Below are 27,099 nucleotides of genomic sequence, written 5' to 3' on the forward strand. Positions count from 1 at the left end.
TTAAAGAAATCAGAGTTATAAAGAGTAATGTAAAGAAAGCAGATTTAAAAAGAATAAATTAAAGAGTTAAAAAATAAAAATGAGAAAAAGAAAGTAAATGTAATGTAAAGAAAACGGAGTTAAAAACAGTAGTTTATAAAAAAATAGAGTTAAAAAAGTAAAAGAAAATAGTTAAAAAGAGTTACATGACACTTTGAGGGACCTAGATGCTAGTGGGGGGTGCGGTGCAAGTGTGCCCTGTACCTGGTCGATCTCCTGCCGCTGCAGCCCCCGCGGCTTGGCCTCCCCGAGCCGCTCGGCCAGCGACAGCAGCGCCTCGTAGTTCTCCGTCTCGGGCGAGTCCGGCGCGTCGTCGCGGGGCTCCGCGTACGGCGACAGCGGGAACATCGCCAGCAGGTTCAGGAACACCTGGACACGTACATGGACATGGACTTAGTCATAAATCAGATTTACAAAGATAATATTATATCGAAAAAGTTTGACTCAAAAGCGAATCAATAAGATTTTTTTTTCTACTTTATTTAATTTCGTATCAAGCCGTTAAAAATAGTATATAAATTAAGTGCATAATTAATTAATTAGTGCATAATAGTACATAATTATTATAGTATTACAAGTACTATTAATCATTTTCAAAAATGTGTGTGGTCGTAAGTCTTCCTCGAAATAAATAAGTAATTATTATTGTAGTATTTATTTGTTTATTACCTGGTAGGTGGGCGGCGGCGGCAGCGAGAGCGGCGACACGTGCAGCGGCGGCACGGCCAGCGCGCCCACGGCGCCCACGGCGCTCACGGCGCCCACAGCGCCCACGGCGCCCACGACGGCGCCGCCGCTGAGCTGCGTGAGCGCGTGCGGCCAGCGCGCGGCGCCGCGCACCAGCGCGCGCCGGCCCGCGCCCCCCGCGCCGCCCCCGCCGCCGCCCACGCCCACGCCGCCGCCGCCGCGCCGCTGCGCACACGCCACACAGTTATTCATACACACACATGGGTTTACATCGTCTCATTTAAATAGAAAGTCTGTCTCGAACGAGGCTCCTACAAATTTTTGTTTTACATCGCCATTAAGCCAACGCCGCCGGCGCCATCTACCGGAAATATTGAGTACTAATACTTCTTAAGATCGATAAATCTACAGTTACATGATAATTTAATTTTCTCTTTGCTATAAAGACAAAAAATATATAATACACCAATCAGAAATATAGTCGTGAGCTCATGTCACGGGAGAACATCTTCGACTGAAGGTTAGATAAAATAGTAAAACAAATCAGCTCCACTGCGCCGGCACAACTTACATGAGCGACACTTACGTGGTGGTGGTGCGAGAGCGCGTGCCGCGCGTGGTGCGGCGCCATCAGCTCGAGCGCTGCGCCGCGCGCCTGGAACACCGGGTATAAAGTTACACACGGCGGATTTACCCGGTATTTAAACCCGGTATTTGGGTAAAAAAGGTGCATGTGTAAAACCTTAAAAGATTTAAGACCTACACTGCAACGAATTAATAATTTTAAGAACTCGATAAAAACCAAGGGTGCATCGGGTTCAGTACCGCATTTTCACATTTGCAAGAAATGCGTTTCGGAGGTATGTGACCTAACCCGTATTAGGCTGGTTTTCTATTCGCGAGTTGAAAGGTCAGACTGGCAGTCGCTTCTGTACAAAACCGGACCTGTCTAATCTTCAACTTAGGTAAGCGGACCTTGTGAACACGGGATAATGCTAGGGGGGTGATGACGATGTGATGGTAGTTTCTGTAATGTAGGTAGAATTATGTATTATAATAAGTTGTGAACAAAGAGGGTAATAGTTTATAGTTTAGTTCGGAATAAATCGTTGAACGAACTAGGCGCGTTTCATTGCTGCTCCCTGTCTGCCCCCAAAGGACTAGCTGGCGTTACCCAGGACATGAGGTAGTTCATGCTTACTTCAGAGTTGAGCAGCAGCGGCGCGTGGTGCAGCTCTTGTGACGTCAGCGGGGACAGCGCGCCGCCGCCGCCGATGTCGTAGCGGCCGCCCTCCGCGCGCTGTGGGGCCACAACACTGGGGTCACATACCGGCGTAGAGATAGGAGTAATACTACATAGAACAATCCTCTACACACATCAAAGATTCCCAAGCTACAAGGAAAACATAAAAAATAAATCTTACGACGTTCACAATAAACGTAACTTAGGAGGTAAAACTAAGGTTTTCTTCTCGTGCGAGTTTGTAGGTTAGAATAGAATAGAAACTTTATTTGCGTCAAACATGGTGAATAAGGTGACAAGTGGGTATTAGAAGTAGGTACAATACATGTTTCGCCATAACAATGTTGGCATGCAAATGTTATATGTAGACAAAGGTACATTTATTTACACTAAACTTTTTCTTTAAACTAATAATTACATTACTGCAGAAATTCCCTGACAGAATAAAAATTACGTTCATTAAGCCATTTATATAATTTTGTCTTAAATAATGTCAATTTTAGCATTTTAATATCAGTCGGTATTTTATTATATAATCTAACGCACATAGCAAGACGAAACGAAACACTTCACTGTTATTACAGAGTTAAAATCCTTTGACGGTTTAAGCAGTCAGAGAATATTGCTGTTGAAAAAGAAAAATATCGAGACACGGAAGCGTCGAAATTACAGCGATTTCAACAGATGATAAATACCACTCTTCCATTGGCGGGCGGACACCTTGTCCGAAAGTAAGATTGCAGTTACTACTTACTGATGTAAGTACGTAGTCGTTACATGAGTCATGTCAGAGGCATTTGGCGGCTCAGTAATAACCCTGACACCAGGGTTGATGGGGTCGGTTACCTACCTCACAACACACGATAGAAGAAGATATTCAGATGCAAAACTCATTGATTGAATTCTGGATCTCAACATTAAAACTACAAAAGAACTGAAGTAACATAATTAAAGCACATAATAACGGCACCGCGTTTAAAACGCGGTAATAACCCGTTATTATGTGCTTTAATTATGATAATAACCGCGTAAACTTAAAACAATGTATAAACTGAAGTAACAGAAGAGGCTAGTCCATGCTAGAACTAACGACAATACTTACCTGTGAGTTGGCGAGGTAGTGCGGGTGCGGCGGGGACGCGAAGGGAGCGCGCGGCGGGTGCGCCGGGTGCCCGGGGTGCGCCGGGTGCCCGGGGTGTCCCGGGTGGTGGCCGGGGTGGGCCGGGGGGGGGCCCGGGTGCGGAGGGAACGCGCCGGCGTAGCCCACGCCCGCGTACACGCCGCCCATCTGTGCGTGAAGGGTTAAGTTGCACGCTGTCGGTGTAGCGCGGAAATACCACCGCTGACGCGTGTGCCATCGACTGGTTTTCATTGCTCAATTATTTACACAAAGCATTACAAGACCACCCAATACGCTGTGAGCCCAGAAATTAAAGAAGCAGATTTAGTTTTATTGATTTCGTTAAGATCTTTTAGAAACTTTTTAATATGATTTATTTTTCCAGATGAGTTTTTAGTAATGACTTATTTTTCTTTTCATTAAAGTTGTAAGGTCGATGACCGTCCTCACCATATGAGAAGATTATTGAGTCAAAGGCCCTCTAACGAATACGTACTTACATCAGTAAGTATCCGGGACCAGCGGCTTAATGTGCCTCAAAGCATGGATTATCTTACTTTTAGACAATCTGGTAAATCAGGTGATCAGCCTGCAATGTCCTAATTAAACAAGGGATCATTAAGTATTTTTATGTCCCCACCGGAAATTCGAATCTTCGGATCATGAGAAAAAGTCGATGGCACACTCCGCGGAAGTAATCCACAAGTTTATATGTCGGAGATCTGATGCAGCACGAAATATGGTAACAAAAAATTACAATAAAAACACATTACTCTTTTAAGAACATTGCCAACTTGTACATCAGTACATCCAATTAAGACTTTAAATAAAAGCGGAATTCGTCACAACTAGAGATGGGCAAGTACCCGGTAGAAAAAATATTTATAGCTATAAGGCCGCCATTAGCCATGGTACTTAGTTAAGAGACTTTTTGTAATTATTTCTTTTTATTTTGGTGCAATAAAGTGTATTTGTATTGTATTGTATTCATAGAATATTTTTACCGGATAATTTTATGTACCGGGTACTTGCCCATCTCTAATCGCCACTGAATTGAAAGTACCCGAAATTTTCGCGGTAATTAAGGGTTAATTCTTACTAAGTGTTCCAATCTCAAATTATTATTTTTTTAATATTGTCATTTTGAGAAAAGTAATTAGCCCACCAGCATGTCGAGTGTGCTGCCAAGTTACTTTTGAAAGATATTAAAGTATTATTTTTTATTTTTAGTTTTCCATATTAGAGATACCTATATGTCGTGCTGCATCGTACATGTGTGTGTGACACAACCCCGAGGCGGCGCGGCGCGAGTGAAGCATGACGTCATCAGGCTAGTCTCTCAAATCGCTACATACATACATACTAGGCTAGCCAGGAACAACCATACATAAACTACATAATTGAATCGTCTCATAAATAAATATATCAAAATTAAACTCCAATGCATAAAATTATAATTATAAATATTGGGAATAAAATATAGTTTTAATGTGATAAATAAGCATAGTAATATTGTTGGGAGATCTTTATGAAGCTTTAAACGTGGCTCGTGATAATATGGAACTAACAATAGATAGATACGGACTTGTGCTCTCTAAGTCGCCTACACTGGACACAGTCTAAGAGGACACACAGTATAATACGTATATAAGATAGATAAATACTAGAACGAGAGAAAATCCTGGTGCTCGTTAATATGATGTATAATGGCGTGTTAATGTTCGCGCCGGCCGCCCCGCGCGCAGCCGCGGCGCGGCGCTAGTGTTATCACAGTCAGAGCATCTCAGGAAACAGCCAAGTCTAATAATGAAAGCGACCAGCCAAATATTTTATATCATTATCGTAACCAATCTACCAATACCAAGCTTGAGTTGCTAGCGGCAAAATTGTAAATAAATAGTGAGGCGACGCCGGCGGGAGACGCGGCCCGCGCGGCGGCCGGCGGCGCCGCTCATTGGCTGCCGGCGCCGCGCCGCGCGCTCATTGGCTGCCAGCGGCGCCGCTCATTGGCTGCCGGCGCGCTGCGGCGCCGCGCCGCGCGCTCATTGGCCCGCAGCGCGCCGGCAGCGGCAAGCCGTGCGCTGATTGGCCGCCGCGCTGGGCGCGCCGCACGGCACGCGCCTACCGCCGGGCCCGGTATTATACACGTAGAACACGGAACACATTCACAGGGTATCCAAAAGTGTGGAAAATCGAGGCATGCGGTACACGAATAGTAATAAAATGTGGGGTTAGTCGACAAAAATATTTGGGGGGTCGCAGTCGACCGCGCTACGTGAACGCTTTACGCAGCCAAACATTACAGAACGGCTAGTCCGCCGCTAACATGTCGCGACGCAGTATGTACAGAACCAAACGGTATGAGCTGAGTGTGGCATGCTGCTGGCAGCGTCGCGGCGGCGACACCGCTTGTTTTTGAAAAATCGTGTATTTAAAAAAATAACTTTAAAGAGTTGGTTCAGAGGTGTGAGATGAATAAAACATCGACAACTGAATGTTGCCCCCGCTTCTAACCACGCGGCGGCCATTTTGTGAATATCGTCCAGCTGCCAAGATGGCGCAGTATGGTTAGTCACGTGGCGTCCTACTGTCAAGCAGTGTGCTGTCTATGTCGTACATACAGTATAGTGTGAGCACACGTCTAGCCTACACCGGCCGCTGCGACCACACTCGCACGCAACAACACCACCATTATGTGCCCGTTACATATCCAATACCAAGCACTTGGTCTTCAGGTTTTCACGAACTTATACAGAGGAGCAATCGGCTTAAAGGGCCGTGTTATATCGTCAGCACGACGCCACAAGCCGGTTGCTGACGTTATCGTTTTTGGAGCCATATTTTTTAGCACATTAACCCTTGAAAATATTGTTTAGATTGAGCTCTCTAATTATCATTGGACTATCAAGATACAACCAGTCTGAAAGGCCATTTAACCAATATTTCTAGAAGTATCGGTGTTATTGCGTGTGGAGTGAGCCCACATGATCCAAGCGAACCACTATGACATGACAAGTGCTCGTGACAAGATCACAAATAGTTTATACTGTCTAACCGCAAGGGACTTCTTTTTGCTTTTAAATTAAATATTAATTTTAAAGTTTAACTTAAACTTATACTAAAAGCCAAGCAAAAGAAATGAAGATTTTTAGTTATTCATATCAGAAACCAGCACCTGCATGGCACACGCGACGCGACCAATACCATGAAATTCAACCAATAGACGCAACGTACGCTATCGACATAGACAAATGTCGTGCCTCTATTGGTGTAGACAGGTCACGCTGCGACTAGAGATGGGTAAAAAAAACCCGGTAAAAATACCGGGTACCCGTTTCTATTACCGGGTATTTTTTTACCGGGTACTTGCCCACCTCTAGTCGTGTCTATTAGTGGAACCCCTTCACGCGACGTCACGTGTTATAGGACGCGGGTTCTGAAGTTTTTAATGTTAACTATTGGTTTTGCAATATACCTTACCCATTAATAGCATGGTAAGAATGACAGTAGGACTGAAATATATATCCCTGTTCTGGGAGCCAAAAAGTTCACATTGAAGCAATTCATAAAAAGCTTTTATGGCTTTTTGATAAATGTTGACATTTATTACACTTGCAGTGAAAGCCACGTGTCGGCGCCTTTTTGAAAAATCACATCCTGATGCGATTTTGACCAACAAAAAAAAAAAAAAAATAAATTAACTTCAACTTCTTTCAAGTAATTTAAATCCGGGTAAAAATTGAGATCCCGAATTTTTACCCGGATGAAAACTAGCTTCCCCCCCCCCACCGGTTGATTGAGGAGAGGCCTGTGCCCAGCAGTGGGACGTATATAGGCTGTTTATGTTATGTATGTATGGAAAGTAGCTTGTCTATTGTGAGGTTTTGTTAAAAAATCTCGGAGGAGCTCGGCGGCGCAGCGGTAAACGCGCTCGGTTTGCGATTGTTGTAGTTAAGCAACTTTCGCAAAGGCCGGTCATAGGATGGGTGACCACAAAAAAAAAAATTTTCATCTCGAGCTCCTCCGTGCTTCAGAAGGCACGTTAAGCCGTTGGTCCCGGCTGCATTAGCAGTCGTTAATAACCACCAATCCGCACTGGGTCCGCGTGGTGGTTTGAGGCCCGATCTCCCTATCCATCCATAGGGAAGGCCCGTGCCCCAGCAGTGGGGACGTTAATGGGCTGGTGATGATAATGATTTTAAAAAATCACACCCGAATGTAACTTTTTAAAAAGGTGCTGATGTGGTTTTCGCTATACACAAATACATCAAATTACATTATTGCTTTTGAGATGAATTGCTTCGATGTGGCCTTACTAATGCCGCCTGCAGTCATTAACCGAGTTCATTAAGAAGGAGGTTATGACTAGTTGTTTTTATCAATCTATTTTTTTATTCAATGGAGCATAGTTTAGCGTGTAGTGAAGTCCGTCGCGGCAGAGCAGTCTCGGGTACAATCTTAGTAGAGTATGAACAAGATATTAGTGAGCCCGCTCCCGTACAGCCATTAGCAATATCGTGTACCCACTTTAGAACCCTGTCGCAGTATCATATTTGACATTTAATGATGCTTACGTTAAAATTTGTAAAAAAAGTTAATGTGACATGGTTGTAAAGTGTATACATATTAATGCTCGTGACCGCACGTACACATATGTCAGTCGGACGCTGCGAGCATGAACCATCAACCACGATTAACTTCTGACAAACCATCTATTATATTAACACAGACAATGCCTTTGGTCGTCTTTAACGTCTTACTTTCAAGGCCCATATCAAACGTGTGCGCGATCGCGCCGCGTTTGTAATGGGCCGTCTTCATTGTCTCCTTAACAAGCGAAGTAAATTGTCCCTTAGGAATAAGGTGAAAATCTACACGACTTGCATCCGTCCGATCATGACCTATGCAGGGGTAGTTTTCGCTCATGCGAGTCCCTCTCAAATCCACCGTCTACAGGTAATACAAAATCGTTTCATGCGGAAAGCCACGGGAGCTCCGTGGTTCCTTCGCAATGAAAATCTGCACATTGACCTAGGTCTGCCAACCATTGCCCAATGGCTCAAATTAGCTTCCAAACGTTTTTTCGATTCTGCTCCGCACCACCCGAGTCCCCTGGTAGTTGCGGCTTCCGATTACATCCCGCTTAGGGACGGTACTGAAAAGTATCGGCGTCCGAAGGACGTAATATACGATCCCGACGACCCGATTACTCTAGCCATAGAGGCAGCCAATCAGCTCGCGACACCAAACACTTCAGGACCCCGATACCGACCCCGCCGGCGTGGTCGACGATTTCCCTCATTCAGCGCTTATCGCTATCGACCCACTAGGGTCGATTAATTCTTTCAAATATTTTTCCTCTCAGACGACGCCCTGAGCCGAGGTTCGCGCCCAACTGGGCACCCTCAGGCCTGTTGTCTTAAATGTTGTACCGGGTGAGAGCCTTCAGCGCTCCCCATTTGTCCGGCCAAGTAGTTAATGCCATCTGCGGCAAATCTACAATAAGTCACGTAAAAAAAAAAAAAAAAAAAAAAAAAAAAAAAAAAAAAAAAAAAAGGTCGTCTTTAATATTTCCCACATATAAAATGTCAAGGTTTTTTTTTATTTGAAGCTTGTATCGTCGACGTTACAGGTTGAGAAACTGCTGTAGATTTAGGCGGACGAGACGTACGAAACATATACATTTACGTAAAAATTGACGATTTAAAGTGTAACTCGGACATAACACCTTGCGAAATGACGTAAATTCAAAAATGTTACATTGACCTTCAACAAGTTTATCCATGATTCTGATTTCTGAACTATAGCTATGTTGCTTACTGAATAAAGACACTATTGAGTTTGTCTTTTTAGATATAATAGCTTTAATATTGGAAACAATATAAAAAGTATTTCAACAATCCCGCCGTAGATTCCAATGGCATTATCTTTCTCTTCTTCTATTGTGTTCTCTCTGTGCCAGCAGCGTCCGGTACAAACCAGTAAGAGAGTGGGAGAGAGTCTGCGCTAGTCTACGGCGCGCGCGGCGCATGCGCGGCTAGGTATCCACCCACATCCACTAGGCTAGGACACACGGCGGGACAACTCGAACCGCCACCAGGGCCGCACGAGGCGGCGCCATGTCTTGGCAAATGTCTTGAAAACCAACGCCAGAAATGGTTTTAGGGTAATTCATAAACTAGTCAAATGAGATACGTTTATTGAACAAATGGGGAACGTTGAGGGCGCTCGCCCGGTTCAAAATTTAAGACGACAGGCCTGAGGGTGCTTCGTGTCGCGATATCAGACACAACTGATTTTCTACTGGGTCTCGTGTGCGTCAGGATTCCGTCGCCTTCTGTAGCAAACCACGTAAACGCGCAACGAAATCTCGACTTCTTGCAATTAATTTCAATCCGGGTAAAATTTAGACCACAATTTTCTACCTGGACTGAAACTAGCGTGTTACGAGGCTTCGTTATCAAAAAACACATCTGAATGTGAATGCAATTTGTATATTGTAAGGTCTAATTCGTGATTGGCGTATTATAATTTATTGTCGGCTTTATTGACTCAAAATGTTTGACTTCGTTTCAAGACATTAGCACCGAAAAATGTTAGGTTAGGTTTGATTTGTCCCGCACTTATAAGAAGTCGCTGTAAGTATCACGTTAGTTGAAGCCAGGCGACGTCACGACGCCCCAGCACTATCAACTATCACGCTAGGGGAACCAGGCGAAGATACATCTAGAGGAACCAGACAAACAGTATGGACGAGTTGATTGTGACGAAATCATTGACGCCTCGGACATCCCCACACATAACATAAGCTCAGTATACTATTGGGGTGGTAAAGAAGTGCATCCATCGCAAGATGTACTAAGTACCCACACCTCACCGAGATTTCTGTTAGACCAACGTGGCAGGTGAACTGTATCGCCGTCTATAATGTTCGAGCCAACTGCGTTAGTGAAAACTGAACTTAAGATAAATTAATAACTCATTGTTGCAAGTCCGGTAACGGTAAGAGATTCTTACCATTTGTAGTTTCTGAGATTTCATGATGAGCAAGTCAGTCGTTTAGAAAACACCTGAACTCCCAAAGGTTACAACCCCAAAACACTACATCGTAATGTACGAGTGGTCAACAATTCCATCACAATGGTCGCCCCACACGTTTGCCTCGCACAACCCCCGCACTCCAGGCTGTCCTGACTCCAGAACATTCTGGAGTGAAGGCGTCGAGTATAGAGTCTATCGAGCCGAGCGATCGTGTTAATGTATAGCGGAGTGCGTGTAGCTACAACATTCAAGGCACGCAGGATTCACAATGTCAGGTCTCTTCATACACTGGCGATGCGGCGGCGCGTCGTGATCACCAGAACTAGTGTCCATTTTTGTTAGACCTCCGCCCAAAAGCATGAAAATCATTGGAGATCGTTGTTAAAGTCAAATCCAAATAAAACCGGACCTGCCAAATCTTCTGTTTAGGTAAGCGGACCCCGTGAACACGAGGATTTTGATTCTTGGATTAATAAAATAAATGACTTTGTATCAGGACGCGCCGCCACGCCGCCGTCTATAATATTACAAAACTCCAAATACAAAAGTATTATTAAACACTATATAGTATGATATAAAATATTAAACCGGCACCGACGACACGGAGTAAGCGCCTTCAAGCCGAACACCCGCCCACTACTAGACATACCGCATCCAGTGTTATAGCAAGCTTGTAGTGGCCTGCGCACCCCGCTAGCGTGCTGCCGTGACGGCCTCCCACACGAAGCCACTACCTACACGAGTTAGTGCGGGCGCGACCTAACACACGGGGGGGAAGGGTGGAAGGGGGAAGGACTACACACGGACCGTCCACGCGGTCTCAACCCGGGTAAACAAAGCTCGGGTAAAGAACCCAATATACACCCCACCCACTGGGCAATTACCGGGTTTCTACCCACACACTACGGGTTCTAAGAAGACTACATTGAAACAATACATCTAAAAAAAGCATCACTGACACTTGCGCATATAAAAGTGTAAGTCAAATTACAGTAATGCTTTTCAACAGTCGTTTTCAATATTTTTTCGTTTACTAAAGCAACTTTTGTCATTTATTTTAAAGTTTTTAGTATCGAAATTAGCAAGGGATAGAACCAGATGGAAATCTTTAGAGGAGGCCTTTGTCGAAAGACAAGCTGTCGCAAATCATCAACCGTTCGCCGATACAGTTGATTAAATAACAGATTTAGTTTATTTTATAAAGTATTGGCAATTAGATTAAAAATGTTAGTAACATAAGTAACAGAAATGAAGACTTATTTTATTTTAATTTTTTTTATTTATTTATTGTTGAAAACATTTTACATAATAATACAATTGAATCGCATTGCTAAACCTTGCAGGTTTGTCTCAATGCAATATTCCGCTATTGTTACAGTTTGTACTTCAGAAGTATACCACTAATTAATAACACTATTCAACAAATAAAGTACACATGTCATGTCAAACGCCAAACGCATACATGGACGAAAGAACCGGTAGAATAGGTCATTCGCCACAAGTGAGGCGCATCATACCTACGTATGAGCGGGCGATTCCGAGAAACTGGCAAGCAGCAAACAAGTAAACAAGATATTTATTTATTAGTATCGAAATAAGTGTTAAAAGTTAATTTAGTAAGCGAGAAACATTGATAGATAAATTATTGACAACGGCCGTAAGACGAATTGCTTCCATGTGACATGTGTCTTTTTAGACCCCCAGGTTTGAACTCTGATGGACTTTCCACGTGTAGCCTTAACACCAACGGAGAAGCACGCTCTCCACACGACAGCGCCACACGCGGCATAGACGGTCACGAGCATTGATACGTATACACTTTGGTACCATGTCACATTAACTTTTTTGACAAATTGAACTGTAAGTCTCACTAAATGTCAAATATGTTAGTGCGACAGAGTCCTAAAGTGGGTACATTATATTGCTCATGACTGTAATAGGGGACGAATGATGGAAACCGCCATTAAGACACTACCAAGTTAATGGTAGGAGCCATTTTTTTACGTGCAGATGCACATACTATATCGTCGTCTCATAGTGACAACCACGTAATCGCCATTTTGAAAATACGTACACATTTGGATGTGATTTTTATTTACAAAACCTTGCAAAAGACACGCTGTTTCAATCCGGGTAAAAAATCACCAAATTTTTTTACAAGAGCTTACATGGAACAGATCTAAGAGAAGGCGAACGTCGTATTTTATAGGGAAGTCAAAGAATTGGCCCTTAATAGACAAGAATGAAGAATGCTACACCGACAAGAGCGTGGCTCTTAAATTGATGGTGATGATTTTTTTTCTCTATACAAGCTTAATTAAGACAGAATTTAGACTTATTGAGGACAGAAGAGCCCAGATTATTGGACACTTAATAAGACACGACGAATTTATTAAAAACATCATAGAAGGAAAGCTACAAGGAAACAGAGGAAGGCGAAGACCAAGAAGAGCTTACATGGAACAGATTAAAGAAAAGGTTAACGTCGTGTCTTATAGGGAAGTCAAAGAATTGGTCCTTGATAGAAAAGAATGGAGAATGCTACAGCGACAAGAGCGTAGCTCTTTAATTAGTGATGTGATGAGGTATACATTAATTATTAAATCTAGAAATATTTAGATCTTTTACCCGGATTCAAATTAATTAACAGAAAGCTCGGTGAGGCGTGGGTACTTAGTTCATCTTGCGATGTATGTACATCTGACTACCCCAATCGCGACATAGTCGTCAGCTTATGTAGGGACTTTTCAGGCTACGTTTCTCAAAAACAGTATAGATGGCGCTGTGAAGATTGCAGTCGTTAATAACCACCAATCCGCACTGGGCCCGCGTGGTGGTTTAAGGCCCGATCTCCCTATCCATCCATAGGGAAGGCCCGTGCCCCAGCAGTGGGGACGTTAATGGGCTGATGGATGATGATTGTTGAAGGTTATCCGATCTGAAGGCGCTAACGTGGTTGTCTATATAAAGCGGCTGTAACTGTAACCACGTGTGGTGGTGTCGGGTGCAAACAGTTGCACGGCCGCTGGCGAGAGGGGGATAGGGGTCGTGGTGGGGGGGTAGGTGGGGGGTACAGACTACGATGCACTCGTTACACTCCAGCACGAGCAGCTAGACAACGACACTAGAGGAAGAAGCGGACATGACGCCAGACAAGATGGAACAACAGCGTGGTACACTCTAAATGCAACTCCAGCTCCGTTTAACCACTTGGCCGGGCAAATGGTGAGCGCTGAGGGCTCTCACCCGCAACTGTACCGCCGCACAAGGACCTGACTGCACCGAAGCGGAGCGGAGAGATGGATTTTTCATAGCGAATAAAAATCTGTTCTTCAATGGTATCGATTCGGCAAACCACAAACTTAATTAGCATATTCATCCACCCCTCGCCAGCTATGTTCAAGTCCCATATAATACGGGGCGAGCCAATTGCCATTAACCGGGCACAAATCCTGGAAACAACGTGATATCAATTGTATAAGATCGAATCATAAATTCTTTAACTTAGTTTTTACCTTTATTGGACAGAAAAAACCTAGAATCTTCTTCTATCGTGTACGTTGTGAGGTGGAGTACCAACCTCATCAACCCTGGTGTCAGGGTTACTATTGAGCCGCCAAAGACCCCTGGCATGGCTGACCTACAATGCAATAGTATAAGAAACTAAAACCAGGTTATATTTGTACCCGCCCGCTTAGGCACCACATCTCTCAGCTCTGCTTAGGTGGAGTCACACAGTCTGCCATTTAAACCACTATTTACAGTAACATCGGCTCGCTGGTTGCCTTAGAGAATAGCACTTGAGGCGTGAGATCATAAGACTTGAAGGAAGCCGGTATCTACGACAAATCACGAAGAAGAGCACGAAAGGAGAACAGAGGAGTTGCGGGAGATAGGAGTTAAGGAAGAGATGAGGAAGATAGGAGTTGAGGAAGCGATGACGAAGATAGGAGTTGAGGAAGAGATGAGGAAGATAGGAATTGAAGAAGAGATGAGGAAGATAGGAATTGAAGAAGAGATGAGGAAGATAGGAGTTGAGGAAGCGAGAAGGTTAGGCAGATAGGAGGTGAGGAGCCGCGCGCCGCAGGACAGTGAGACATGCACCCGCACCGCAGCCGCCGCCACCGGACATGCCACGTGCTCAGGTTAACAAGCGTACAACAACAAATGTCCAATCTCCAGGGTTCGTATTATATTGTGGGGTTGCTTTCGTTATCTGGCTATTCTGGCTTAACGTCTGAAATGAAGATTTTTCAAAACAAACTTTGGAAAAGAGACTACACGGAAGTAGTTATAAGCGATTCTTTCATCATCAGTTGTGATAGAAAAGACTAATAGACGTATTTAAAGAAAGAAAGAAAGAAAGAAAGAAAATATTTATTTCCATATTGGACGCCACATATTTCCATATATTGTATTTGGTGCACAACTGAATGGAACTGATGGAAATTTCCAAGAATTTCACAGATTGTGGAGAAGTAAAATAGAACGTGTTGCATTCGAAACGCTTGTCTCAAAGCTGTTGTTTAGGGAGAAAATATAGCAAATAAATACTGAGTATTAAAGGACAGAAATTCATCCAGGACATATTTAGACCAAAAAGAGTAAAATTTCCAAAGCAACAATCAGCTTCAGGAGTTCCAACCGGAAATCTCATCGGGAAGGGAACCAGGGGAGTTTCCTCCGGGAGTCCAATCAGAAAGCAACCGTGTGTGTGTATGTGTGTGTGGGGGTCGGCGGCGGCTGATCGTCTGCCTCGAGCCCGGTGGGCCGGTGGTGGGGCCGGAGTGGTACCTGGTAGCGCAGCGGCAGCGGCGACAGCAGCGCGGCGTGCTGCCACAGCTCGGCGCCGCCCGCGCCCGCGCCGCCCCACGCGCTCTACAACCGCGACCGTCAGACCAGCCGGGGGCCGCGCCACGGACACCGCCAGCACCCTCTACGGCGAGGGCGCCGCGCGGGCGCGAACTACTGGGTGTTGATTCAATATCTGACGCTCTTTTGGCGTTAATTTTGGCGTTAACTACTGAAACCCCGACGTGGTGTCATACAAGGAGGGTAAGAAACTTGCTAAGGATCGACAAATCTGGAAAGAGCTCCACCGGCATATTTTTTAACTTATGGCAGTAACTACTTGGCCGGACAACTGGGGAGCGCTGAGGGCTCGCAACCCAGGAAGAGCCCAGTTGAAAGGCAGGAGATTAGCTCTTAAATGTTGGATGAATGAACTTGGCCGGGTTTATCTGTCCAAGGTTGGTGGGCGTCAAGTTGCTAATTGTTTAATCACCATGGTTTCATCAGGAATCCAAAGGCTGCTGCCTACAATTTAGGGAATAAATCAACTTTGTTGAGTCTCCAGTGTGAAAAACGAGTTTTGTTCTTCGCCAACACAGCATATAGCTGAACGTTGACACCGCAACTTGCATTGACGTACTAACACCACATTTATTGTAACTTCGGACAAAAGGAGTGGAATTATTTCCCGTCTTCTTTATTTCCAAATGCATATAACCCGGGTGCTTTAAAGGCCAGAGTGAACAGGCACCTTCTGGGCGAACTCCATCTTAGGCCTCGTCAATGCCTTCGGGCAAGTCTGGGGCCAAGAGCAAACCCATCAAAGGTAAAAAAAATCTTTCCGAAAAACTCATCAGTCAAAATCCACTGCATTATTATCAAATGAGAAAGCTATTCCAAGATTTTCATCAAATTCATCAACGCGATATAATTATTCTGTGAACTCTTCCATAAGACGCAGTATTTAATCAAAACCCAATATAATTCACGTTATAATTCTATTTCTCCAACAGAAAGAAAGAGACAACAAGCTCGTCCGTCGCGCGTCACCCCGAACCCAACTTACAAACTAACTTAAACCTAACCTTACAGTGCCAAATCGATTCCTTACACTTAACATAAGGTATAATATGCTATGATTTGATCGATATCTCGTTTCTGAGACCTTAACATCTAGAAGTTACATCAATGCGCCATCGGATGCAACCAACACAGATTTTATGTAATATAATCGTGGCGGTTACATCGCTGCGTACACACGTTGGGATCTTAGTCAGAATTTGAATTATTCCAAATTCAATTTTAGGAGCAGCGCAAACTTACAAATTGGAGACGGTGTTTTTAAACAATTTTTATCGTCCAAATTCTGTCTTTAGTGCAATTCAATTGAGAATTAAGTTACCTCGTCACCGATCTGTATGTGTTCACTGACCCTGGCCAACGAGTTATTGAAAATATAATTTTATCGTGTCCGACTAAAATCTCAACATCTACAATACAAGTGTAGATGCCATCCCGCCTGTTGGTGGTCCCTACGACAAATGTATGTGTGTATGTTGTATGAGAGTGACGCACGCCCCAGGCGTCCGTCTCGCTCACACCTGAGGCGCACGTCGAGTACATGTGGTGTGGTTCTGTTCAAATTAATCGTATCCACCTAAACAGATATAGGCTGTCCATCTGATATTTCGCTGGTATTCGATAATTTTCTGATAAACTTTTATGTATGTATTTTTTTTTTTGAACATTAATTCGCTGTTTTCTGTGTATTTTATAACTAAAAACTGACTGGATGAGGGGATGTGTTGAGCGCCAACCCTATAAACAGATCGCGATAGAAAATAATTCCGTTTTTGAAACGACAACTCCAAAAGAAATATATCTGTGTTATGAAAATAGAGATTAGATACAAACGGATTATTGTAGAAATATATTTTGATAATTCTGCCTTCTTACTTAAGATAGGTAGATGTACATTTTGCGTAGACCCTAGTAGGTCACATAAGCGCGTGTAAAAAAATGTCGAGTCAATTGTACGAAGAGTCCGGTGCTTGATTGGAGTAAAAACCAGTTTTTACTGGTTTTAAACCGGGCTTTTTACCCACACACCATTTTTTATATTTGGAATCAAAAACTAAATTGAAAAACGTTAATTTTCAATTTAGGATCATGTTACACGAGACTTATTGTAGATTTGCCTGCTTAGAGCACAGCTTACCAATTGAAATAACCAAGGTAAATTGCCAATTTATATTCGGACCCCAATTGACCCACGTACGTTACTCCCCCTCGCTCAACACATCCCCCATCCTCCCACACTTGCGACATGAAGCGGAGCGGCACATACCTGCGTCCTCTGCGGGTGATCACGCGCGTGCGCGGGGTGAGCGGGGTGGGCGGGATGCGCGGGGTGTGCGGGGTGGGGCCAGCCCACGCCGCCGCCCAGGGCGCCCAGGCGCGCGCCGCGGAGCGACATCTGAAACACCATCGGCTATCACGTTAGAATATAACGCGATAACTATATTTGTTTGATCGATGCTACTAATATTTTTATTTGAAATCATTTTTTCCTCCCTGTTCATTATCCCGTGTTAACGGGGTCCGCTTACCTAAAAAAATAAAAATTTCACAGGTCTGGTTTTGTACAGAAACTAGGGCCTGTTTGACCTTCCAATTGAAACTCATTTCTTGGGAAGAGAGTTTCCTCACGACGTTTTCCTTCACCGTTGAGCACGTCAAAGTATCATAAAACTCACCTGGTTAATATCCAACAGCAGCGGAGCATGGTGCGGGTGATGTGGCGCGTGGTGCGGCGCGTGATGGGGCGCGTGGTGGGGGTGAGCGGGGTGGCCGGGGTGAGCGGGGTGAGCGGGATGCGCAGGGTGGGCGGGGTGAGCGGGGTGGGCGGGGTGCGGCAGCGCGTCGTGCCACACGCCCGCCGTTCCCGCGTTCGCGTACCGCACGCGGCGACTGGAAAAGATACAACATACATAGTGATTAGTGTCGAACCGGAAATGCTACTATAGTAATGCTAATATAGCCGAAAAAGAAAATAACTTAGATATATTATTATTTTTTTAGAAAATCTGAAATCTTTTATGGTTTTGATTCGCGAATTAGAGAAATATGCTGCCATTAGCGGACACAAATTTCCTGTCATTCACGAATTTCTGATATGCGGCTGTTTTAAGGCGAAAATATTTTTTTTTTTTTTACTTTACTTATTGTATATTTCCCGCAAATGGTATTAACTACTTGGCCGGACAAATTAAATGTGGAGCGCTGACGGCTCTCACCCGGTACCAAAATCATAGGTTTATAGCCGAAAATGGCTGAAAACCGGTCGATCATTAACAAGTCCAAGCAAGTTGCATCAAGTTATATTTATGACTGATTCCCGGTAGTGGTTGCCTGGAAGAAATTGTTTCAGAGCAATAAGGCCGCCCATTTGTGCTGTTGCTAAATGTTTTGTAAATGTTTGTATGTTTAGTTTGTGTGCAATAAAGTATACATATTTGATTTGATTAATATTAATATCCATATCGAGACTTGCTCGAGTGTGATCAATGGAGGTGTACTCACGGCGGCTGGTAGTGGTGCCTGGGCGTCCGCCGCTCCACCGCCGGCGGGGCCACGGACACGTTGCTGTCACCTGCAACCACAGACGACCACACCTTCAAGGTAAATGAACAGAAGAGAGCGACAAAATACCTATCAGATATTTGTTGGCCAAATATAACCACACCACGGACCTTGGATTTCTCAGCAGCAGGCTCAGCAGCAAACCACGTTTGTGATATGTCCCCAACGGGAATCGGACCCTGGACTTGCAGCTCGTGAGCCCACCTGGAGGCCGTTGCCCACCAGACCAGGGTAATGTTACCTGAGGAGAGGTGCCGCGAGATGCGCCGGCGCTTCCGCGAGGGCGAGTCCCCCGCCTTGGAGGACAGCTCCCCGTCGGAGGAGCCCGCCGCGCCCAGCGCCTCCACCGCGCCCTCCAGCGGGTTCGTATCCTGAAACCACGCCACCAGCACCATCAGCATCACACTTCATCACACACTATATTAAGGGGCAATGTATCTAGACACGCGGTAGCGTGTCAAGCCAAGTTCAAGAAACAGAACTGGCGAGCCGCACTGTGTGTAATATTACACGAACGATTTGGAGCTACTTTTGACCCCCTCATAAATCAAAAACTATTTCACATAAACGTATAAAATATGGCTCATGTATTGAGACTTGCGAGATTCATATGTGTTCTAAATTTCATAAACTTATCTCAAACGATTATTTAGATATTAATGTCCAAAAATCCTCATTGTTATCATTGACTGACTAACCTATAGATCAAAACTCTAACCCAGTTCCAGATGACCTAGAGAGTTAAAATTTGGTATGCAGATAGGTAATTAAACAAATACAAAGGAAACAATAAAAAACAGGCAATTTTTAAATAATTAAATTCTATTATGAATGCTTAACATAAATACGTAACGAAGAATATTATTAGGTATGGCAAATCGCTTGAAATATTGTCTCAGTAAAGCCTCTATGTATAGAAATACACTCGTTTTTGTTGTAGTCAAAAATACTTAGAAGTTTTGATTTTATAGTCACTCAAAGTTTAGAAAAATTATCAGTCACGTGACCGCTTGTGACGTCAACGAGTCAAGTCTCCAGCAGTTATAGGTAGTAAAATAGGTGTAAAAATTTGCGCAGTATTTTGTTGTTTTCGTCCTAATAATAGAAAATATTATTCGATTCATAAAATAGATGAAGGATTCGAAAATGGGAAATCGGATAATCTACCTAAAATAGATGGATTAATGGTTCCGCATTATTTGTCAACTAATAGTGAATTCGTCGCCGCCGAAATGTGAGGAATAAAAATGCAAAGGTGATTGAACATTCCGTGCTACTACTTATGCTTAATAGTTACTCTATTTTTAATTGTTTTATCAAAACAATATACCCTAATATAAGTAAAATTTATGCAAATGTATTGACTTTGAGTAGCAACTCCTAGAAAACTGTATATTTCATCGATTCATGAAGGTTGGTGGAAGGAGTCGACAGCATTCTTAGGCCAAACTTACTACTTAGGGGTAAAACTTATGCAAATGTATTGACTTTGACTAGCAACTCCTAGAAAACTGTATATTTCATCGATTCATGAAGGTTGGTGGAAGGAGTCGACAGCATTCTTAGGCCAAACTTACTACTCAAGGGTAAAATTTATGCCAATGTATTGACTTTGACTAGCAACGCTTAGAAAACTGTATATTTCATCGATTCATGAAGGTTGGTGGAAGGAGTCGACAGCATTCTTAGGCCAAACTTACTACTCAAGGGTAAAATTTATGCAAATGTATTGACTTTGAGTAGCAACTCCTAGAAAACTGTATATTTCATCGATTGATGAAGGTTGGTGGAAGGAGTCGACAGCATTCTTAGGCCAAACTTACTACTCAAGGGTAAAATTTATGCAAATGTATTGACTTTGACTAGCAACGCTTAGAAAACTGTATATTTCATCGATTCATGAAGGTTGGTGGAAGGAGTCGACAGCATTCTTAGGCCAAACTTACTACTCAAGGGTAAAATTTATGCAAATGTATTGACTTTGAGTAGCAACTCCTAGAAAACTGTATATTTCATCGATTGATGAAGGTTGGTGGAAGGAGTCGACAGCATTCTTAGGTCAAACTTACTACTTAGGGGTAAAACTTATGCAAATGTATTGACTTTGACTAGCAACTCCTAGAAAACTGTATATTTCATCGATTGATGAAGGTTGGTGGAAGGAGTCGACAGCATTCTTAGGCCAAACTTACTACTCAAGGGTAAAATTTATGCAAATGTATTGACTTTGACTAGCAACGCTTAGAAAACTGTATATTTCATCGATTCATGAAGGTTGGTGGAAGGAGTCGACAGCATTCTTAGGCCAAACTTACTACTCAAGGGTAAAATTTATGCAAATGTATTGACTTTGAGTAGCAACTCCTAGAAAACTGTATATTTCATCGATTCATGAAGGTTGGTGGAAGGAGTCGACAGCATTCTTAGGCCAAACTTACTACTCAAGGGTAAAATTTATGCAAATGTATTGACTTTGACTAGCAACGCTTAGAAAACTGTATATTTCATCGATTCATGAAGGTTGGTGGAAGGAGTCGACAGCATTCTTAGGCCAAACTTACTACTCAAGGGTAAAATTTATGCAAATGTATTGACTTTGACTAGCAACTCCTAGAAAACTGTATATTTCATCGATTCATGAAGGTTGGTGGAAGGAGTCGACAGCATTCTTAGGCCAAACTTACTACTCAAGGGTAAAATTTATGCAAATGTATTGACTTTGAGTAGCAACTCCTAGAAAACTGTATATTTCATCGATTCATGAAGGTTGGTGGAAGGAGTCGACAGCATTCTTAGGCCAAACTTACTACTCAAGGGTAAAACTTATGCAAATGTATTGACTTTGACTAGCAACTCCTAGAAAACTGTATATTTCATCGATTCATGAAGGTTGGTGGAAGGAGTCGACAGCATTCTTAGGCCAAACTTACTACTCAAGGGTAAAATTTATGCAAATGTATTGACTTTGACTAGCAACGCTTAGAAAACTGTATATTTCATCGATTCATGAAGGTTGGTGGAAGGAGTCGACAGCATTCTTAGGCCAAACTTACTACTCAAGGGTAAAATTTATGCAAATGTATTGACTTTGAGTAGCAACTCCTAGAAAACTGTATATTTCATCGATTGATGAAGGTTGGTGGAAGGAGTCGACAGCATTCTTAGGTCAAACTTACTACTTAGGGGTAAAACTTATGCAAATGTATTGACTTTGACTAGCAACTCCTAGAAAACTGTATATTTCATCGATTCATGAAGGTTGGTGGAAGGAGTCGACAGCATTCTTAGGCCAAACTTACTACTCAAGGGTAAAATTTATGCAAATGTATTGACTTTGAGTAGCAACGCTTAGAAAACTGTATATTTCATCGATTGATGAAGGTTGGTGGAAGGAGTCGACAGCATTCTTAGGCCAAACTTACTACTCAAGGGTAAAATTTATGCAAATGTATTGACTTTGAGTAGCAACTCCTAGAAAACTGTATATTTCATCGATTCATGAAGGTTGGTGGAAGGAGTCGACAGCATTCTTAGGCCAAACTTACTACTCAAGGGTAAAATTTATGCAAATGTATTGACTTTGAGTAGCAACTCCTAGAAAACTGTATATTTCATCGATTCATGAAGGTTGGTGGAAGGAGTCGACAGCATTCTTAGGCCAAACTTACTACTCAAGGGTAAAACTTATGCAAATGTATTGACTTTGAGTAGCAACTCCTAGAAAACTGTATATTTCATCGATTCATGAAGGTTGGTGGAAGGAGTCGACAGCATTCTTAGGCCAAACTTACTACTCTGGGGTAAAACTTATGCAAATGTATTGACTTTGAGTAGCAACTCCTAGAAAACTGTATATTTCATCGATTCATGAAGGTTGGTGGAAGGAGTCGACAGCATTCTTAGGCCAAACTTACTACTCAAGGGTAAAACTTATGCAAATGTATTGACTTTGAGTAGCAACGCTTAGAAAACTGTATATTTCATCGATTCATGAAGGTTGGTGGAAGGAGTCGACAGCATTCTTAGGCCAAACTTACTACTCAAGGGTAAAACTTATGCAAATGTATTGACTTTGAGTAGCAACTCCTAGAAAACTGTATATTTCATCGATTCATGAAGGTTGGTGGAAGGAGTCGACAGCATTCTTAGGCCAAACTTACTACTCAAGGGTAAAATTTATGCAAATGTATTGACTTTGAGTAGCAACTCCTAGAAAACTGTATATTTCATCGATTCATGAAGGTTGGTGGAAGGAGTCGACAGCATTCTTAGGCCAAACTTACTACTCAAGGGTAAAATTTATGCAAATGTATTGACTTTGAGTAGCAACGCCTAGAAAACTGTATATTTCATCGATTCATGAAGGTTGGTGGAAGGAGTCGACAGCATTCTTAGGCCAAACTTACTCAAGGGTAAAACTTATGCAAATGTATTGACTTTGAGTAGCAACTCCTAGAAAACTGTATATTTCATCGATTCATGAAGGTTGGTGGAAGGAGTCGACAGCATTCTTAGGCCAAACTTACTACTCAAGGGTAAAATTAATGCAGATGTATTGACTTTCAGTGGCAACTCGTAGAAATGTATATATTTGATCGATCTATGAAGGCCAAGACAGACCTCAGGCTTCAATACATTATCCTATGTTATAAGAAGATATGATATTATGTTATACTGTTACTTATAAATAAATGTTAGAACTGACCATTGAACTTGGCACCCATTTAGATCTCACTTCTTTTGTCGTTGAAGTCAACAACCAAGGCATTAATCATAATAATTGAACTTGGCTCTCACTTCACATTTATATTTTTGATTGGATACGTTTTTACAATAAGATTCCCATTGACATTCAGAATTTACCTTCGAACTGTTTTGCGACTGTAATTAAACAGAAACTTTGTAAAAAATGTTATGATATGGTGGTTATTTAGGAGATATGGATGCACGGGATTAGCTGTATGGGAACTGATATTAGGCAGCCAAATTACTTTTTTTTAAGAACGTCTAGGGCCCTGTGCCCAGGTTGTTCTAGCAGCTTCTTTTCCCGGACTATACATGTTGTAAAAAGCTGCAGTAGTTTTAGGCGGATGAGACGTTCGTTATGTAAAAATGATGATTCAAAGTTTAACTATATTATCTACTAAATAAAGATATTTTTGATTTATAAAAAATATTGCAATTAAAGATAGTAAATAATAAAGTACGGTACATACCATGTGGTGATGGTTGTGTGGATGGGGGAAGTGCGCCGGCTCGCCGGAGGGGCCCGCGCCCGCGCCGGGACTCACGCGCAGCTCTGCAACACACGACAACATCGTGACGTCACGTGTATCATATATCAGACTGTTACGATGTCACTAACACCCTTAGATAGATTACATGTAAATTGATGTGAATGCTAATGAAACCATTGTACATGGAAATGGACCGGTGATGGTGGTGGTGTTGTAGAAGAAAGTTTTTTGTCAGGTGACTATCATTTATTTTATGTATATTTTCCCTCGAAACCACTTTGTGATACAGTATTTTGTTTGGTAAGGACTTTTTATTACTTGATAATCATCATCATCAGCCGTACGACGCCCACTGCTGGGCGTAGGCTTCCCCCAAGTTGTTACTTGATAAAATGTTAATATTACTTATATAATTTCGAGGAGTTCGGTGGCGCAGCGGTAAACGCGCTCGGTCTGCGATTGCCGGTCATAGGATGGGTGATCACAAAACAAACAAAAAAGTTCATCTCGAGCTCATCCGTGCTTCGGAAGGCACGTTAAGCCGTTGTTCCCGGCTGCATTAGCAGTCGTTAATAACCACCAATCCGCACTGGGCCCGCGTGGTGGCTTAAGGCCCGATCTCCCTATCCGTCCACAGAGAAGGCCCGTGCCCCAGCAGTGGGGACGTTAATGGGCTGGTGATGATATAATTTATATTAGAATATAGTATGTTACATAAATTGTGAAATAGATAATTGTTTATGGCTTATTATACGAATGTAATGCGGGGCGTCGCAATGTACCTGACTTGCAATAAATGAAAATGATTATGCAACCTAGAATCACCCATCAGTCGTATGACGCCCACTGCTGGGCATAGGCCTCCCCCAAGGATCTCCACGACGATTGTCCGAAATAGTAACATGATTCCGTGCTCACCACGCTGCTCCACTGCGGGTTAGTGGAGGTGTTTTCACGGCCCGGACCAACGGCTTCACGTGCCCTCCGAAGCACGGAATCATCTTATTTTTTCAGACAGGTGATTCAAGCTTGCAAAGTCCTTACCAAACAAGGGACAGTCTCACAAAGTGGGAATCGGACCGGGACCTTCAGATCATGAGCCTTACGTTCCAACCACGGAGCCTATAGTTATTTAAATAAAAGATGATGACGGAAATAGAACTTAAAGAGACAGTTTGACAGCGATGACAATGGCGTGACCTCCGTGCTCGCAGCCGGAGGTGGGAACACACAGTGAGGTCAGACGGACCTTGGCGATAACAGCTAGATTTCGCAAACCCTCCGCAAGCCCGGCTTCCTGACTTTACGCATTGTTAGCAGTACTAAATAACTATTTCCTTTAAGTATTTCTTCTTCTTCTTCTAATCCTATGTACGGCTCGAATAACATCATCATCTTCCTAGCTTTATCCCGCTTTCGACAGGGTCCGTACCTAACCTGAGGATTTGACAAGACCGGTTTTTTACAGAAGCGACTGCCTGTCTGACTTAGGTCACATACCTCAGAAAAATGCATTTCTCGGGAATGTGGGTTTCTTCACGATGTTTTCCTTCACCGCTCGAATAACATATTCATTTATTTGTATAAAGTACTGCCACATAGTATACATTACATCATTTGCTCACACAAACAAAGAGATTTCCACTCCTCGGGATCTTTTGCAGTCTCTGTGTTATAAGGAACCAATTAATATTATAATATTCCCTGATGAGGACCGATCACATTGGATCTCAAACTATGGGTGGTATTAATAAACGAATCTCAGCTGAGACTGCCCTCAAGATCATGCTCAAGTCTCTGTTTTTATTTATTTATTTATTTATATGAGAACTGTCACATTGACATGATCTTGAGGGCAGTCTCGAAGCTGAGATTAGTTTATTAATACCACCCTATGGCTCACCTTTTGTGCTGTCCTAAGTGCCCTAACACCTGCACTATTAAAGACCTTTACGAAGCCACTGACAATGCCGTAAGCGTGGCCAATTATTGGTCAGCAAAAATTTTGTATCGATCGCCATCGACTCGCAAAGAAGAAGATAAGATTCCCTCAAAGTCTGGTGGAGTGGGGTAATACGTAGAAGTATTCAAGTATTATCGTGTCGTAGCTAGAACACGCTGTATACAATACAAATTCTCCGAAGCAACACAATATTAGAATCCTACCTTGAACTGAGTTACGTATAACCCGACCGAATTAACACGACATCTTACCGATACCATAGTACATAACATAAACTTCTCTTCTTATCGTGTGGGTTATGAGGTGGAATACTAACCTCATCAACCCTGGTGTCAGGGTTATTATTGAGCTGCCAAAGGCTCTTGACATGACTTATGTAACGATTACTCACTCACATCAATAAATAGTAACCGGGACCAACGGCTCTTACTGATCACCTGATTGTCCGGAAGTAAGATAACGTAATGAGGAGCTCGGTGGCGCAGCGGTTAACGCGCTCGGTCTGCGATTGTTGAAGTAAAGCAACTTTCGCAAAGGCCGGTCATAGGATGGGTGACCACAAAAAAAAAAGTTTTCATCTCGAGCTCCTCCGTGCTTCGGAAGGCACGTTAAGCCGTTGGTGCCGGCTGCATTAGCAGTCGTTAATAACCATCAATCCGCACTGGGCCCGCGTGATGGTTTAAGGCCCGATCTCCCTATCCATCCATAGGGAAGGCCCGTGCCCCAGCAGTGGGGACGTTAATGGGCTGATGATGATGAAGATAACGTAAACATAAACAGCCTATACAGGTCCCACTGCTGGGCACAGGTCTCCCCTCAATCAACCGGAGGGGGTATGGAGCATACTCTAGAATAAGGTACCGGTACGCAACCCTTGACGAACCCTGTTCGGTTATAAGCTACTAGCTATTGCCCGCGACTTTGTCCGCGTGGCGTGTTATAAAAGAGATATCTTTGTGTGTGTGGGAGAAAGGTTAAAAAATGCTTAATTTGAAAACATCTATCTTACGCGGTTCAGATTTTTCATACAAAAGCAGTTTCCCGCTAATTCCCGTTCGCGTGGGAATTTCGCGAATTCCTTTCTTAGTGCATCTCTACGGTACCTAAGCTACGTCCCTTCCAAATTTCAAATCCCTACGTTTAGCCGTTTAGGCTGTGCGTTGATATGTCAGTCAGTTTCACCTTTTATACTGGGTGTTAGTGACATCGTAACGAATACTGAGGGGGTTGATTCAGACCATGATTCTGAGTTAAAATCAAGTGGAATTTTCCGTCGCAAAATTCATGTTTTTTTTTAGTTTTTTTAAATTATTTTCAATTCTATACTTTTGCGATG

The 27,099-nt window shown here is 43.0% G+C and overlaps 1 pseudogene; it reads right to left on the bottom strand.

Moving 5' to 3' along the window:
* The window catches only part of LOC126378795 (uncharacterized), a 101,649-nt pseudogene that overhangs the window by 3,227 nt on the left and 71,323 nt on the right, over positions 1-27,099 (bottom strand).

This window comes from Pectinophora gossypiella, chromosome 27 (assembly GCF_024362695.1).
Source record: "Pectinophora gossypiella chromosome 27, ilPecGoss1.1, whole genome shotgun sequence".
NCBI classification, from domain to species: domain Eukaryota; kingdom Metazoa; phylum Arthropoda; class Insecta; order Lepidoptera; family Gelechiidae; genus Pectinophora; species Pectinophora gossypiella.